Raw genomic sequence first — 14,897 nt, forward strand, 5'->3', positions numbered from 1 at the left:
TACCAGCTTCTATTATGTCCAACCAGCGATAGGCAGCTTTGGGCCAAAGTTTCTAGACGACTTTCCTTTCATAGAAGTCGACCGCAAGTTTTATTGAAAAGTGGCCAAACGCTTCCCGCCACTCGGCAACGCAAGATTTCTTGTTTTGCTTGAATTTATCAAGAGCCCATTATCTTTAGCTCATTTTCAAAAGGCCAACAAGATCTTCTGCAGCCTCATTTAGGCATTGTCGAAGAGCAAGAGGTCATTGGCGTATGCAATCCAGGGTATCTTTAGAGAGCGAACTTTGGGAGAAATGAACTTAGAGGGGGTCAATTATTCTACAATTTTCGATACATATAGATTAAAGAGGCAGAGGGCCAGGATGGACCCCTGCCTCACACCAGATTTAGTCGTAATCCTTCTGGATAGACCCCCTTCCCTTCTTTGTTCAATCTCACCCTGATTCCAGGCCCCTTGTGTAAACCAATAAGCAAGCTCAGCAGACCTCCCGGCAGCCCCCAGTTGTTGAGTTTCGACCACAGTCTAACATGATCGACTCTGTTGAATGCTGCTGAGAGGTCTATCAAGGCAACATAAGTGGACTGCATTTTATCTGCCCATGCTCGCTCCTGGATTGCTCTTAAAACAAGACGTTTTATATTAGTTGAATGGCCCTTTCGAAATCCTATCTGGAGCATGCTCAGCCTTCCAACAGAGCATTCCCAGTCCTCAAAATGCTGTAACAAGAGCGACGCAAAGACCTTGCTATCTACGTCAATCAAAGTGATCAGTCAATCATTCCTAGCGTCGTCGGTCCTTACGCCCCTCTTGTAGATTGGGACCATCAAAGAAGTTTACTGAAGTGCAGTAACCCAGGCAGAGGGGTCCACCATCAAAATATTATTAATTAGGCCATACGGCTTGGGGGCACTAGAGCGTTTGATTTTATCACGCACAGGACCTCATCAGTTACAATTGTTCACTCCTTGCCTACTTGATTTCCCTGTATAGCCATAATCATGCCCATATTGCCTGTGCCCAATAAATAAAGGTCCTCAAAGCGCTTAATCCAGGTGTCCTTGGGTACCGTGATCAACTGTAGGGTAGCACCGAGGGCTCCAGTGCATTTACTAGCTCTCAGAAAGAACCTATGTCTCTCCTAATGAGAATCTGTAGCATAATGTTTGTGTTTCTCTGAAGCAGCTTTGCTCATTGGCATTTACAGAAATTCTAGTAATTCTGTACTATTTTCTTGCACTTTCAACCTTTAATTTCAGCAGGGAGTACAGTTTTTAATTTCTGTGATAGACTTCTTCATGCCCTTTCTCTTAGCTGCAAGGTGTTCATCGTTTTTTTCCCCTTTCCCACTGTTTGCTACTCTTTTACTCATTACATTACTCACCAAGTCAGACAAAAATGTATCCATGTTAAAAACTGCTAACTTCAAATGTGGATTCCACCATGGCCTAAATATGCACCTTATATTATTGTGTGTCCAACAAAACCTATACTGCCCCTCATTAACTATCTAGTTCGTTGGTCCCCTGTTCAATCTGCTACAGAGCAGCCCGCTATAATCGGCCCTCACCATACAGTGGTCACTCCAATTATTTCTTACTAGCTGGGGTAACTGATGTTGCCCATGTCCTGATCAAGTGTTGTCTCATGTGTCCTGGAGGATGTTGCTCTTGTCCTCTTGTCTGCAAGTCTTGCTTTAGTTTGCTGTGCTGTTCCATTTGCCCTGGAGAAAGTTGCTCTTGTCCTCTGGTCGGCAAGTCGTGCTGCTGTTTGTTGTTGTGTTTCAGAAGCTCTTGATATTGATTTTCGCATTGCTTCAGATGGAGCTTTTCCAAGTGATGTTCATTTTTTTGTGTGGCATGTTTCAGTCACTTAATGGCTTCGGCCCATTTGAGAAATGTCCAAGAAGATTGATTGAGTGTGCTCTCTTCTCGGGAATGAACCTAAGGAAACTGTAACCTTGCCATTTTCCATATTTGGAGTTGCGGGATAAAAAACAATTTAAGTTTTTTTTTTAAATTCCCTTTAAAACAGCTTTAATTAACAGTTTCAAACTGTATACAATAGTAATACATTTTAAAGGAATAACCCATGTATCGAACATTTCGCTTCAGACCCTTTTCCAGATTTTGCCTCCTTCTAGTACCTACTGTAGTAAACTGGGGTGAGCAGTTAATGACGTTGTCTAGGGAGTAATTCTTTTGCATTCAGACATAGACTCCAATCTTTCCCCAGACAAAGGAGGAATCCATGCAAAGTTTGGTAGATGTGGGTTCAACAGTGTGGATTTGTATAGCCAGACAAACATAACCACAAACATACATACATTCAGCGTTATATGTAAAGCTAATCTCTAGCTCTACACAGCCATCGAACAGGAAGTGGTCCACAAAAACGTAGTCCAGAGTGGAGTGGCTAGCTCTGCAATGCCATTTTGGCTGACCGCTCTCGTCTCCCTTCACACTTTCATTAAACATCTGGAGACCCACAGATGATAAAGCTGCACACCACTTCCTGCCTACCTGTGCTTTAAAGTCTGAGGTCACCATGTCAGAAGTAATATGTCAGGCTTCATCCTCGGTATCAAGCCCAAGGCATGGTGCGTTTAAATTACCCGCTAATAGGATGTTACCCCAGATGTTCCTACATTGCCAGGTTACTATGCATTGTAAAATGATTAGTAAAAACTCATCCAAGTTACTCATTCCCTTAGCAGAAATTGTGTTTGGACCCCTGACTTTGATACTTCAATAGCAACCACTCTGAATGGGAGATTTGGCCCCTCCTCTGCAATTAACCCCTGGCAATGAAGGAATCACAATTAATAGACCCCGGCCTCACGTTCTCCACAGCTTGGTTTGGTGGCCTGAAAAAAGACCTGATAGCTGTCAATCACAGGGTGTGAAGTTAGCCAAGTTTCCTGTAAAAAAACAAACACATTTACAGTGCTTTAATAAGGACATGGCTTCCCTTTGAAAACAAAGACATGCCACTCGAGATTTCCACATTATACATTTCAATTATTCCATACTACAGAGAGAGCTGCAATCAGTGGGAAGATCATGGGCCACTGAATGGTTTGCTGCTTCTCATGTCCGTGAGTCATTTAAGTTCATAGTGACCCTCAGGCTACCAGATCCAGTAGCCAGTTTATACCACTATGGCAGTGCCTGGCAAGTGCTTTTCCCATGCATAAACAAAAGCCCTAACTGTTGGCATTGCCAATTTTTGGTTAAAACTGTTTTGGTGTTTGTATAGCCTTTATTGTGGCAAGTAACTTCAAGTGCATGGGAGAGAGAGAACAGGGACAGACTCAAGGGGGAGCTGACAGCCTTTTATTTCTTCGTGGGCCATGAACATACATGAGCCATGGACAGAGCAAAGCTGCAAAAATGATATGACACAGCATGCTGACAAAGTCCATGTTTAGAGTGGTGGCCTGGTTAGGAAAACAATTGGTTAGCACACACTCAAGAGCCTATAAACTTCTGTTAATATTAGGCTGGCTCAATCAAGGGAACAGGAAAACCCACTTCCCGCGCTCAGTGAAATCATTGAAGGTGGTCCAGGACACTTGAGAACTAGAACAAGAGACACATTGGCACTAGATGCCAGATGAGGGTTTTAAGTGTAATGGAAAGGGCCTGTTAGGAGGAGATGGTTATATAATGTGGGTAGATCGGGAGGAGATGTAAATCCATGCTGCCAATGCTGGAAAATACACGGCTACGAAGTCTATTGTTAATGTAACCAACTAACTGTATCATACTAGCGTTTCTGTTTAAGACTCATTGTGTAAGACCCCTTATAAAAACCTGGAGGGGTCATTTTTTCAGGACATGGATATTCCTGAAAATGTGATGTTTTCCTATTGATTACTGTTGATAAGCTGCAGGACTCAACATGTGTTACAAACACCGCTCTATACTGAATTGTTGTAGTCTGAAGAGTTAAACAATAAATGCCTCATTTAAGTTGTATAGCATAGTCGCAAGGCAAAGCATTGGTTAAAGTATGGGCTGCTTGATATACTAATGTCTGGTGGCTATACATATTCCATTTTAAATAACCTGTTAGAAGAGGTAATGCATGAATCAATGTTTGCCCCTATAATAGCACACTTATAATTAATTTGATAATTATAATTATTATTGGTTCTTTATTTTATTTTTTATTTTTTTAAATGATATGAGACAGCATGCTGAACAAGTCCATGTTTAGAGTGGTGGCCTGGTTAGGAAGACAATTGGTTAGCACACACTCATGAGCCTATAAACCTTTGTTAATATTAGGCTGGCTCAGTCAAGGGAACAGGAAAACCCACTTCCTGCGCTCAGTGAAATCATTGAAGGTGGTCCAGGCCACTTGAGAACTAGAACAAGAGACACGTTGGCACTAGGTGCCAGATGAGGATTTTAAGTGTAATGGAAAGGGCCTGTTAGGAGGAGATGGTTATATAATGTGGGTAGGTCGGGAAGAGATGTAAATCCATGCTGCCAATGCTGGAAAATACACGGCTAGGAAGTCTATTGTTAATGTAACCAACTAACTATATCATACTAGTGTTTCTGTTTAAGACTCATTGTGTAAGACCCCTTATAAAAACCTGGAGGGGTCACTTTTTCAGGACATGAATATTCCTGAAAATGTGATGTTTTCCTATTGAGGAATTTTGGAGAGATTTGATTTTACTGAATAAACAAACACAATACATAGTAGAGCTAGCTATTGGATTAACCCGATCAGTCAAGTTTTTATGTGTGGTAGAATGTGACGCAACATAACATTGACAGTGAAATGGGTCTTGTAAGGGACTTCAATCCAGCACTCCAACTAAGTCAATGCTTAGTATGGGATGCCCAATGGAAGCCCTTATTTATATATTGTTATGTCAAAGTTCTTTAAATCTGGATGATGAACCCTTATATAACGCCCCTCTCTTTGAATCTCCCCGACCTCACTGAGCCAAGAAGTAGGTTTGTTCTGCAAATTAAAAGGTTTATTTGAAGAATTGAACAATATATATCACACTTTTATGAAATGAATAATCTCTGAATAGCACACTTATGAATATGTACAGTGAGCAGCAATGGGTAATATTACAATATGAACAATCTCTTTAATCACTTAGGAGTAAGAATAGGAAGGATACGGCAGCAGAGAATACTTTATATGATTCCAGGAAATGCAATGATGGGAAAGAATGCAACACAGAAATAAACTTGATATGATTTCAATCAAAAGATAATATGATCACTTTTTCCCCTGTTATTACTCACTCCCCCCACTATGCAGTATGAAGAGATGGAAATGAGGGCACACAGGTTTCAGGAATACAATCAATAATACAGCTCAATTCCAGTTCCCCCAGCAGGCTTAGAGAAAACAGGTATGATTTTAAACAGGCAGAAATACTTTTGAATGTGATTGTAATGAAAGGGAAAATATGCTAAAATGATCTTAATTCACTAAAGGAGATTCAGGAGAAGTGAGAGTTACTGGATTGGTTCAGGTCAACGCTTAGGATCTTAGCTTCAAAATGACAGTTACATTTTGGTTCTAGGACGTGCGGTTCAAAAGTTACAGAGGTTTTAATCAAGGTAGATTTTTCAGAAACATTTTTTTAACACTAAAGAGTCTACGGAGCCGCAAACTACACAACAGCTCAGCCACCTATCTAGAGGCGCCTCCGGATGGTTTCTGTCTGAACAAGATGATTGCCTTTCTCCAGAAAATATATATTAGCGCCAAGATGATTATCTCTACAATTATCAAGGATTATGTGGAGGAGAGAAGAATTTAGGATAGACAACAGAGGTTCTGTAATGCAGTTCTGGACAGATTGAAATGGATGGAATAGTGTTACTTTAAACTAAGAGCATGGTTATGTACAGTTCTAGACTGGATACTCACTCGTATGACTTGGGAATGGAGTGGGCCCCATAAAAGATCTGGTCAAGGGTTTGGCTGGGATTGTCTCACCACCAGACAGGTCTCAGTTCTGCTCTCAGCACTGCACTGTGGTCTGCACAGCCTCTTGGAGTGGATCTGACGGGTTCTGCATACAGCTCTGCTCTCTGGGTCTGGATCTTGGTTCTAGCACAGGGTTCTTGGCTAGAATAGCAAAACAGCACAGCCCGGCTGTTGAATGTGAGAGCCCCTTGGAAGTTTAGGGGTTAGAATCAAGTTGCTAGATTCTGAAGGCCTGTTGAGAAGGGTTCAGCTTTTGGGTTAGGCCTCTCTGCTTCAAAGTTCTAGAGTTGGTTCTAGAGTTTCTATCTGGATATTGTCTGCATCTGGTCTGGATCTTCTTGCAGGGTGCTTCGCCAAGAAATCAGTTGAGTAGTGGAAAAGTGTGTGTCCTATCTGTCCTCAGCGGTCCCTATTTATGTATTTCCAAAGTGGGTGGGGAGGCTGATTCTACAATGCTCAACCCTCTAAGGATCTGATAGGTTAGAGGATTCCCTGTCCCCTGATTGGAGAAAGGATCAGCGTGTCATCCTGTGTCATCTTTATGGCTTGGGGGAAAACACTCCCCTTTGTCTCTGTACAGTATATCTTATTTTTCATAAAACACATATTTACAATATTCACAACTTGTTAATAGTAGATAAATCACATGACAGATTAACTAAGGTACATTTCTGTTCAACTCTCATCTTCCTTAGAGCTTTGGTTCAGAAATCACCACTTTTTGCGCTTTTGGTGGGTTTCTCAATATTATTTCTGCACCAATTTTTAGACATGCATGCACACCCCATCTGAGCACAATTCTGTAATTATTCCGGTTCCTGGCATAAACACAGTAGCTACAATATGTATAATTCTAGGGTTTGGTCTCAGAACATCTCACAGAGTCCAGCTTAGTCTTCAACTGTGAGCAAATTTTTCATTTTAACAATCCCAAAGTTTCACATTTTTGTCAGTTCGGTACAATATTTTATAAGCATTTTTCTAAAACATACATTTGCTGTGCATTCTGAATCCACACAATGGTTTGTCCACGCCTCCAAGGTATGGGCTGACTCAGATTTCACATGTCTCTCCTTCCTGCCAGCAGTTTGTTGTCAGTCACACCCGAATTAGCATTTTCTATTCAGCACAAGGATTCCTTTATCTACACTGAGAGAAACAGGCCAGGGTGCCCCTCCTAGTTTCTATTCACAACAGCCTGTCAATCACTTAGCCAAGGGCGGGGGAAGTCTCCTTTGTCCAGGGAGAAGGTGTGGAATTCGTTTGAACATAGTGTCAGAAACTTTAACTCTTAACCCAATGTCTAAAAAGTGTCTTTTCTTATAATATAACTCACATTTTTAACACATACATTAAACAATTTCTTGCTTCAAGCCTTTTCAGAATATGGTTTTAAATTGTATCCACCTCTTAGGCTATTGATAGCAAGTCTTTCTTTGGCATAGTTTGAGTTCCATGTCAAACTTTACCCAAAATGGTTTTAAAACGCCAGCTTCTGGTACAGGTGAGTAACGATATTACACCCATTTTTGACAGATTTCTTCCAGCAAGCAATCCTCAAAAGTATACTTTGTTCAGATATATATATATACTTCTATGGACCTTATATTCATGTAGATTCTTGCAGGAGAATGATGTTGATCACCCAATAAGTAGGTTGGATCTTTTTGGGTGGTTTGTAAGCCATGATTTCTACAAATTTAACACCAAATAAAAACAGATTTTTGAAACCAGCTCTGTTTCTTTTGCAATGAGTTTGCTCTGTGAGCAGCCAAATGATGGGTTTTGGCAGTGGTCTCCTGTGTTACCACTGACATAGGCAAAAGTAGATGGTGGCCTATTTTTCAGGTTTTCACTGCGCACTTTCTGGTGATTTCTGGTGAGCAGCATGCTTTCCGGTGGCCATTATGATGTTTCTGCTGCCAGCAATGCACAGTGATGTTGCAGGGCTTGGATTAGTGGGTTAAGACATCCCACAGATTGATGCCAACCTAATTGCTTTAAATTATGTGTGCCAGCAATCAACAGGTTGGCCTTTGAAGCATTTAGAATTCACCAATTTGAATCCACTAATTGTCCGATTGTAGCAAAAACATATAACCGACCTAGTCTATCAATTATGCATTCACGAGAAAGTTTAAAATAGAGGTGCTTATTATTTGCATAGCATTCAAAACGAAGGTCTAGTTCGGATCGTGCAAAGCTTTACTACAAATGATAAACAAAATGAAGAAATGGATACAACATATGCCACTCTAAAAGTGGCTGCATTTTTAACATGGAAATATCTATTATCCTCAAGTCTAAAATTAGATTATATTTTAAATCTGAAAATCAGTAAAAAATGTAAAAAAGTCTATTAGGTCATTACGACAAGGGTTGATAATAGTAGTTCTGATCTTAGCATTATGATTTCTTTTTAAAAAAAATAAAAACACAGTGCAGAAGGGGATACTGGCATGCATTCAATTTGTGGAAGTCAACAGATATATAAGTGATACTGCTGGTTGAGTTATTACCAGTATAATGAAATTGATGAGGTGAGTATGACCCATTACTTGCAAAGGAAGAAAACATACTAGAAGTTGCGTGTATCGAGGTAGCAACTGCTTCCTGAAGAAAATGGAACTTTAGCCAACCAACCAACATAAACAGGCAAGACAGGTTTCAAGTCAGTGTGGAGAGCTGATGCTGTCAGCTTATACCTGTGTCGTTCGCAAAGATGACAAGAAATGAAGGTGACCTACTAAGAAGTCTGGGATGTGTATTTTATGCAATGATAAAAGTGCAATGCAAAGTAAAATAAAAGTTAAAACCAGCCTAACATCAGGAAATCATTTATAAAAGATTTCCTGCACAAGTAAAACATGTTCTAGCACAATTCCTGCACAATTACAATCAGTCTGAAACTGTTCTGCTAAGCAAGCTATGGAGTTAGAAGGCTCCCAGTGCTTGCACACACTCCATACTAACATTGGCAGATTAAGCCTGTGTGGCTCACAAATATAAAGGAAACTTAATCAACGTTTACAAACGCCGGATGTGTAGTTCAGTTTTAGTGTAAGCTACCTGTTTAGAACCAGTAGACATTTTAATGTGAAATGCTAAGAATGCAAAGCAAAGTAAAATATAGTTGAATTACACTTGTGGACTGCCTAGTACACACCTCCACGGTTTTTCACTTGAATACTTTATCAGCTTTAAATTGTTGCAGCTTATATACAGACTACTACCTGTTGATGGAATTAATTTCACTTATTACCCTCAGCTCATTTTGCACAAGTCCCCACTCAGCTTTTACTGCCTCGGTCCTTGTGCACAGTCTCTCATTTTCATACAGTCAGTCTGTCATTGCATTAATACATCTGTTACAAAGCTGAGTGGACCCCAGAGAAGTTAGAACTTAAAGGGTTTGTTTACCAGTCACTTACTAGGGAATATGTTCAATTTAGGGGCAACCCCAATCTCAAATATTGTTACATGTCAGTTTGTCTCTCTCACTCCTTTTCGTTCCAAAGAGAATATGGAAATCTTTCAATTAGCCTTGCATTGTCTCTTTCTGGCATTACAGTCTCTTGGTAAAGGTTCCTTTTTTTAATGGGAATGTCGCAGCAGTTGGATAGCTTCTCTGTTAGCCAATGCTGGGAGAATGTTGCAGACACACTTCAGCAGTTCACCTTGAAATCAAATGGTTCAGATCAGCAGGTTCCTCAGCTTGCCCCAGAGGTGAGATTGGCTAGGAGGTTCCAGCAGGATCCTGATCTATCACCTGACCAAGGGAGTGGATCCTACAAATCCCCAATTCTTGATTTCCTCCGTTTTGCTTATATAAGCTTTTGAGCCAGTGCTTTAACCTCACATCTGAAACTAGAGCTGTCTTCAGACTAGTCGCTTAAGTAATCTGACAGAGACTCAAACTTCCTCCTACCTGAACCACACCAGTTGAGAAGTTGGCTGCTGCTTTCATTGGCACGCTCCCTTTGCCTTCAAGGGAGACTCCACTTTCCTCCTCTCCTTTGCTTCCTCTTCGCTAAACCACTTCTGTTTAACTTTGACTGATGTTGTTTCTCCTCCTTCTTCCTAGAAACTAACCTACTAACTCCTATCTACCACCTCCTCCTCGCCATCTTTGTTTCCCTCTTCCTTCTAACTGGTCACTTTTAAGATGGACTTCTAAAATATGGCCTGGTGGACAGATTTCAGGAAGTCAGGCTAGTTATAGAGGAACTCTGAGAGCTTGGCAAAACCCAATTAAGGTAAGTGTGGAGAGTGGTCATACAGTGAAGCACACAATAATTCTGCCTAGACAGGTAAGTACAAAAATACTCTATTTATTTTAGGGCCAACACATACGAGAACAATGAAACAAGTAGGTAATATTATCACACAACACTCAGTTATTAAACATATACACAGTCACCTTTGGTTTGTAGAAATGCATACAATTCACGTAAACACCTGAAAGGAAGGAAATCCAGTTCACAAGAATAATACCCTAACTGTATAAGCCCAATCCGTAAGTTGAATGGGGCCTTGTGCCCAAGAGTCACAAAAGCTTCTTCTCAGGAGAGGGGACAAAGGTAGGAAAGGTTCTTGTGGTGGTGAAAAATGTTCCAGAAGACTTCTCAAGAATAGTACAAGTAAGTAAGTTAGATGTTTTTTCTCTCTTTTAGAACAGCGTTTAGAACAAACCTTTAAAAAGCAATGGAAAAAAAAGTTTATTCTAAGGTTTATTATTGGGGAGACATGGATGGCTGTAACAATTGCGATTACTCTGATCTCCTTACTCTGATTTTCCCACATGACTAGGCAGGTCAACTAGGAGTCGTTCGAGGTAGGTGTTCCTGCCGTTAGATCCACTAGAGGAAGCCCAGGAGCTGCAGGTGCAAGGCTAATTCTGGTCGGGTGCAGGAGCTGGATGCAATCCTTCCGATGAAGAAATGCTGCAGGCACTGATACAGGTCTCTTCAGAACACTCTACTAAATGGAGGAAAGCTGGGCAACAGACAGCATATCTCCAGTGGTGATTGAAGGAGACCTTCCAGAGTAGGATCCCTTGATACTAGGAAGCTGAAACTTGAAAGGAATGAGTCTCATAGAAGAGCTGCCAACCACTGAAGCTGCCGGCATAAACGCGGAACCACAACGCTTCTGGCATGGTAGCCCAGTTCAGAGCTGGTCAGTCCACCGGGAGATCCAGGGATGTTTCTGAGGGCTCAGGATGGCAGAAGTGTGAGAAGGCTTCGAAACTGGTTGATCCCACCAGTCCAAGGGTCAAAGCACCACAGAGGGCTTTCTCAGATCAGGTAGTCCAAAAAGGCTTCACTGGGGCAATTTCAAGAGATCGCACCAGTCCTCTCCAGGAATCATCCATGGGTCTTTAGTGTGTTGCATGGCTACACAGGATACTTGGCTCCAATACTGATCTATTGGAATGGCTAGAGTAGTCATCATCTTATCCCAAATCCAGGCTCCTGGCAAGAATCAGGTCACCAATGGTAAGGATCTGCATCACTCACTCAGGTATAAGTGGTCCAATCAGGGACCACTGTGGGTTTCACTAATGCATGCCCACCAGACGTTCGGACGCCATGGTTGTGGTATGGCAACAGACAGTCCCACCCACATCCTGGGTCAACACACAAATGGCAAGCACTAGACCATGCAAAAACAGCAGCATTCCCAGGCAAATGCATGACCATATTAAGGATTTCCTAACTGGAGAAGAGAGGAAGAAGGCCACAAAACAATATGGTCAAATAACAAGGAACAAGCAAAAATAATCATGGCACTGCCCTTTTAGGGCACTAGTCATATTTAGTAGTTAGATGTGGTAAACGCAAATGTAAACACTAAAAGTACCGCACAATAATTGTAAAAATGTAGCTGTCTTTAGGAACATATAAAAGCATGAAAAAATACCATGTAAAAGTTTAGGGTGATACAAATATATCTCCTATGTGATGAGTGTGATGCCATGCAACCAGAATGGTCTCAGACAATGTGTCTTTTTACAGAAAAAAAAATATTAAGCAGGTGTAAGCAAAACCAGGATTAAACATAAAGCAAAATGTTCAAACGTAAATGCTTTAGAAGTCCAAACCCAAGTGAATAATGCAAACTGACGGTGTACTTAACCTATGAAGTAAAAAGGTGAACCAAAGTACAAACACCCCAAAGTAAACTCACCTATCACTTTTAACACTTTAACTTAAACTAAAGGTCTCCTCTGGGGAGCTTAGCTTTTGTCCCTCTTCTCCTCAAGGGTGCTGTTTCAATCCTGGTCTACCAGGATCTTTGCAAGGTTTTGCCCTGACCTCAGCCTCTTAGGCTCCTCAGGTAGTTCAGTTCTTCCACCCTTTTGGATTAGGTGGGTTGCAGGGGAACTCTACTTCTTCTCCCTCAGTCAGCTAGTCTCCTTAGCCTATTCTTAGGTTTCTCAGGCAGGTCTGCTCTTCCACCATTTCTAGCGTAGGTGGGGATGCAGAGGTACTTTCCTTCTTCCTCCTGGGTCTATCAGTTTCCTCGGCCTCTTCGACTCTTCAAGTAGTTAATCTCTTCCACCCTTTTGGCTTAGGTGGGTTGCAGGGGCACTCTCCTTTTTCCCCCTGAGTCAGCTAGTCTCCTTAGCCTTTTCATAGGCTTCTCAGGGTGGTCTGCTCTTCCACCCTTTCTAGCATAGGTGGGTATGCAGAAGTAACCCAACCTCATAAAGACTTCTAATTTTTTATTCTTCATCCGTGGATTTTTCTTGGGTTGCAGCACACCACAGTTAATAATGTCATATGAAGATATCGAGCATTTAACAGATAAAAGGGCGAAAACATTAGGCTTTACAGCCGAGGAGGCAGATGCAATATTAGGGTTGATCAAGGATACAGCACGCACCAAAGCAACTAATGACCCGACAAGTAAAATTAAGCAACTTGAATATTCAATTAGGAAATTAATTAACAGAAAACTGCACGCTGTCACACTCGGCAGATATTATAAAGTACAAAGAATCCCAAGAGGGCTGAGGATACCACTGCGTCCAACCTTATGCAAAGACAGCAAGGATTTCGTCGAAAAGTGGGAACAGATCCTCAATAAGTGCTCACTAGATCTGATACTGCTGACTATCAAAGAACTATCAGGAAACATTGGACAACTCGAAAATGAAATAGAAGTACTGTCAAATGAAATTACACAGATAACTAATACTGAATCTTTTGCAGAAATATTGGCAGATATTAATATCAAGCTTGAAAGCTACGAGCAGGACCTTGAAGCTAGGAAAGTTAGAAAGTTCAGCAGGGATACCTATGACTATTTGAACAACGAAGTATATACATGGGCAGATAAGTACTCTCAACCAAATATAAGAACAAAAAAATCCACCAGTGATAACAGCAGTTCTGAGTCAGATACTGCGGAAATAAGACCACAACAAAGTACAGATATCCAGGCAGCAAGCAGCACAGGAATAGGTAGAAGACTACCACAACCTATCACAGAAGGTTTTTTAGATCAAAGAGGAAAAGGACAGGAAGAGGGAAGAGGAAGAAGATATCAAGGAGTGCAGACCAGACAACAGGCGAGTCGAAATTAGTAGTAAATTTGTCTAGAAGAACTTTATCTAGGCAAGAAGTCCAAACATTGGAAAAAGGTTTGAAATTCGTACCGACTCATAGCACAAATAGGTTTCAGACGAAAGTAGAAGTATACAAACTCATACGCAAGCTGAAGCTCAAAACATATTTTGCAGAAACAGCGAATGCGCCAGTGCCTGAGACTACAAGTCAATATTTAGAATTCAAACCTAAGAGTACATTTTGTGCCCCAATACATGTACCAGCAATAGATATCTTTGAAAAAATGGTGATGAAAGATCTATCGCAAGTTCAATTTGGAAAACCAAAGAGGTATAACTTAAACAGAGGTGAACGCTCACAGATCAAAAATTTGTTCTCGTATGACTCTATTACTATCAGACCAGCTGATAAGGGCGGTGCTATTGTAATACAAGATACCGAAGATTACCAGAATGAATGCCTAAAGCAATTAGCAGACACTAATACATATAAGGAATTACCACATAACCCTACTATGGAAATAAAAAATGAGTTATCAATACTTTTAGATAATGCAGTGGAAAATCAGTGGATTACAGAGAAAACAAAGTCATATCTCTTTACAGCATATCCTAAGATGCCTCATCTATATATCCTTCCTAAAATACACAAAAGGATTGATAAACCACCAGGAAGACCAATAGTGGCAGCAACGGAGAGTATTCTACAACCTTTGGGCACATACATAGATTATTTTTTGCAACCGTTAGTACAGAGGACCTCGACTTTTGTCAAAGACACTACCCACTTTTTGCAAATACTTAATCAGATCGAATTGGATGAACAAGACATTCTGTTTACTATAGACGTGGTAAGTCTATACACAAGCATACCACATGATCAGGGCCAAGAGGCAGTTCAGACTCTCTTACTTCAAAGTGAAGAGATTGGAGCTAACAAGGAATTCCTTATGATTTTACTGGAGTTTATAGCCACACATTCATGTTTCGAGTATAACCAAAAGTACTACAAACAAATATCGGGGACAGCTATGGGGGCAACCATGGCGCCAGCCTATGCTAATTCTTTTATGTACATATTTGAAAGCAAGTACATCTTAGAAGACACCAGATGGAAACCACACTTAAAAACTTGGGTCAGGTACATTGATGATATTTTTGGAGTATGGTCCGGAAAAAGGGAAGATTTGGACATTTTCTTGAGATACCTAAATGGCATTGATACACGTTTACAATTTACCCTAGAGGTCGACGACCCTAATATACATTACTTGGATGTAAAAACGGTAATCAATGGGAACAGGATCAACACAACATTATACACTAAACAAACTGATCGAAATAACCTCCT

The sequence above is a fragment of the Ambystoma mexicanum genome, chromosome 7p, assembly GCF_040938575.1.
Source record: "Ambystoma mexicanum isolate Mex_15411 chromosome 7p, UKY_AmexF1_1, whole genome shotgun sequence".
NCBI lineage: Eukaryota > Metazoa > Chordata > Amphibia > Caudata > Ambystomatidae > Ambystoma > Ambystoma mexicanum.